The following is a 3,661-nucleotide window of genomic DNA, read 5'->3' on the forward strand; positions in this document are numbered from 1 at the left end:
TTCCTCCTGGCTCTGTACCAACAAAATTTCGAGTAACCCAACTCTCAGAAGTGTTTGACAAAAAACTACCACTTTAGGGATTTTTGTCCCCAGAACTACCACTTTTTAAAAAGTGACTGAAAACTACCAGAAGTTGCTAATTTTGTGACTAAAAACTACCAAGTTAGCCTGGTGACCGTTAGCCGTTAGGCAGCCCGTCACCCTGATAGGTGGGCTGGTCTTGTCGGAAACGCATTTAAATCGCTTGAAATGGTCACTAGGCTGACTTGGTAGTTTTTAGTCAGAAAATTAGCAACTTCTGGTAGTTTTCGGCCACTTTTTAAAAAATGATAGTTTTCGGTCACTTTTTAAAAATGGTAGTTATAGGGGACAAAAACCCCTAAAGTGGTAGTTTATTATAAACACTCCAACTCTCGGCCTTTCTCGCCTATCTTTTGAGAAATTTTGTGACTAGAACGTCATCTACGTTTTAGTCAGAAAATTAGCAACTTATGGTAGTTTTCGGTCACTTTAAAAAAAGATAGTTCTAGGGGACAAAAAACCCTAAGGCCTTGTTTGGCACACTGTGCTCGGGGAGGCTTTTAGAGGATTTTCTCTCTTGGGCTCAAAAGCCCCTAAAATCCGCAAGCCTGTATTTGGTGTAAAGAGCTTATGTCGGGCCGGCCTCAAAATTCCCTTTCAATCCGCCCTATTCCACGCGGCTTTCACGCATCAAGGGTTGCCTCGCAGCTTGGCCCTTGCTCGCTCGACGTGAGGCGTCCGTAAGAAAGACCCTCCGCTAGCCACCTACACGCCGGTGTCTCCTACCAGCCACAAGGAGACCGAACCGCCAAAAGGCTTCTAGGGTATGCCATCACCCCCACCTCCCCTCCCCTCTCGTACCCTTCCCTAGGGTTTCTTCTCTCCCCATCATGGTTGTGACCAAACAAGTAAATTTTAGAGAAAGAGGATTCGGGCTGGAAGAGGTTGGGGAAGAGCGGGGATTTCAGGGGATTTGGTGCAAGGGAGGGATTCACCAAATCCCTAATAATCCCCAGCCCTTTTGGGGGTTTGAAAACCCATTGTGCCAAACAAGGCCTAAAGTGGTAGTTTATTGTAAACACTCCAACTCTCGGCCTTTCTGGCCTATCTTTTCTTTTTTACATTTTTTTTGAGAAATTTTCTTCTTTACATCGGCCTCCGTCATCTACGTTTACACTCGAGAGCCCAGCTGGTCCAGTCTCTCCTCTTACAGCCTCTCAAAAGGGCCTTCCGAGGATACGCGGGCCTCATACGCGTACACTGATCTTTTTATTCGGGACTCGTACACTGACCTCAAAAACAGAAAACAGCAAGCACGTACAGTAGTACGTTGGCAGTACGCCATGTATACGCAGACCATTTACTTAATCACTGATGTAAACACTGTTGCCAGCAGCGCGGTCGTGTAGCAGCTAGTGTGCGTAGTACTACAACCCAGATCCATCCATGTATGAAACGACAAAGACCGACAATCATAGTACAGCTAGTAGTGTCATATACTGTAGTAATCATCAAATAAGCTACTACTCCAGTGATTAAGTAGCACTTCAAATTAAGGAGTATAGATGGCTAGCTAGCATACCAGTACAAATCAAGCACAACCACTTCTTCCTGGATGGAGCGCCCGTGCCTGATCTCAAAGGAAGGAAGGTGCTAGCTAGTGGCACAAAATGAAATTTCAGTGGCACCCATTCTTCTTCCTTGTCAGGAAGTCAACCAACGTGATACTGGGTGGATCGCCCGTGCCTGGTTTCTTCCTGATCGTCGTCGTCTTCCACAGCCTGTCCTCGCCGTACTCTCTCACGGTGCTGCTCCTGCCACATTGTAGAACTGCAGGCACACAAATTAACTTCTTATTTTAGATTGATGATTGATACAAGTAGGCTAGCCTTCAAAATCAATCGACGCTACGTAGTACTCCAAATTATGAAGTGGCGACTGTCCAAATTATGAAGTCTTGAATTTTACACGGCTTTCGTCAGATGTTTTTAGTTACCTCGCACACGCCGTGTAGGAGCAGCCTCTGGAATGGGTCCTGGACATCGAGTGCAAGCAAGTCCCTCGTGTCTTGGATGAAGGCCCTCACTCGTTCCTGCCAAATTGAATCCGAGACACTTTACTGTTAACCTCCCCGCAAAAAAAAACTATACTAAACAACCATGGAATCAACACTGACACTGAAATATGCACATGGCTTCCAGTTTTTTCATATAGACATGCGCACATCCGCACATGGCTTCCAGTTGGATAACTACTGTAATTTACTCCAATTGGGTAACTACTGCAGTTACTTTGGGTGACATTGCTGAAAGATTTCAGAGTTTTCAAAGGACACTAGCTACATGTGTTGTACTACTATCTTCCTAAGCATGGTCACACACAGAGCTGAAAATGCATTGTACGTACTATATATTTGGTTGAGAAAACAGAAAACATAGGTTCAGTAGAAGACACAAGACGGTACACATACTTCGTACATCCGAAGCAGGTCAGGCAGGAAGTTCCTCTTGATAACTTCTCTTGTCTGGCGACCGATACGGTGCCAAGCGTTCAGCGCAATCTCCTCGTCTTCGTCCAGACGACTGCTCTTCCGATCCGCGCATGATTGTCTCATGTGAAATTGCAACAAGTTTGCCTAGACACCATTAAAATTTGTCAACTGTAAATGACCCATGAAGATAAGACACACATCTTAGTACTATAATTTATCTCTGCATCCATGCATCTGGGCCTGGTATATACTGTATTCTACTCCAGTATATGGCGGCATACCTGAACATCCATGTCGATGGTCCTGAAGACATCCCATGCAGCAGCAGAACTTGTCATGCAGAATGCAGACAGGGGCAGCTCCTCACCTACATAACAAGCGCGCATGCGCATGCACATGATCGATCAGAATATACATAGTATTAGAATTGAGCTGTGAGGTCGGCTATGGACCAGAATTTATTTGTTTGACTGACTGATGGATTACCCCATGGTGGCGGAGCGAAGAGGCCTTTGATCTCGTCGGCGCCAAGACGGGGGACCAGCTCCAGCAGCAGCCGGTCGTTGAGCCACCGGCACGATCTCCTGTTGCTAACCTGCACATTATTCATATACGGTGCGTTTTGGCATTTGTTAATAAGCAGCATATTCCTGACGCACACGAATCAATCAACTGCAACTGTATGTAAATACTACATGAGTGTTAACTCCATCGAGTTGTTACTTTTGCTCCAATTACGTTCACGCGCCATCGAGTTTTGACATTGTTAACTTAACAAACCATGTACGTACCTTGGTGGCGCCAATGTGGTCTTCCAGGGCCTGGATCTTGCTTTCGATCGTCGTCTGTCCAGTGAAGGGGGAAGAGCCGAACTGCTCCTTCTCCCTCCGCAGCAGGCCCGCAGTCGCCATGGATTCTTGGCACGAACTCTCTCCCTCTCCCTCTCCCTCCCCCTCCCTCCCTCCCTCCCTCCCTCCCTCTCTCTCTCTCTCTCTCTCTCTCTCCGGCGAGAAGGAAGGGCTTGGGTGGCCGGAGACGGAGACGGCGGGACAGAGCGGGCGCAGCGAGTAGTGTGGTGCGACCGGTCCCTTATATGCGCACGTTTGGTTTGGTAGATTGAGGGCCACGGAACCGGCACGAAAGCCTACA

The 3,661-nt window shown here is 47.2% G+C and overlaps 1 pseudogene; it reads right to left on the reverse strand.

Moving 5' to 3' along the window:
• Positions 1-1,188: 1,188 nt before the first annotated feature.
• On the reverse strand, positions 1,189-3,453 carry LOC123082083 (uncharacterized; annotated as a pseudogene).
• Positions 3,454-3,661: the final 208 nt, after the last annotated feature.

This window comes from Triticum aestivum, chromosome 4A, assembly GCF_018294505.1.
Source record: "Triticum aestivum cultivar Chinese Spring chromosome 4A, IWGSC CS RefSeq v2.1, whole genome shotgun sequence".
In the NCBI taxonomy this organism is placed as follows: Eukaryota; Viridiplantae; Streptophyta; class Magnoliopsida; order Poales; family Poaceae; genus Triticum; species Triticum aestivum.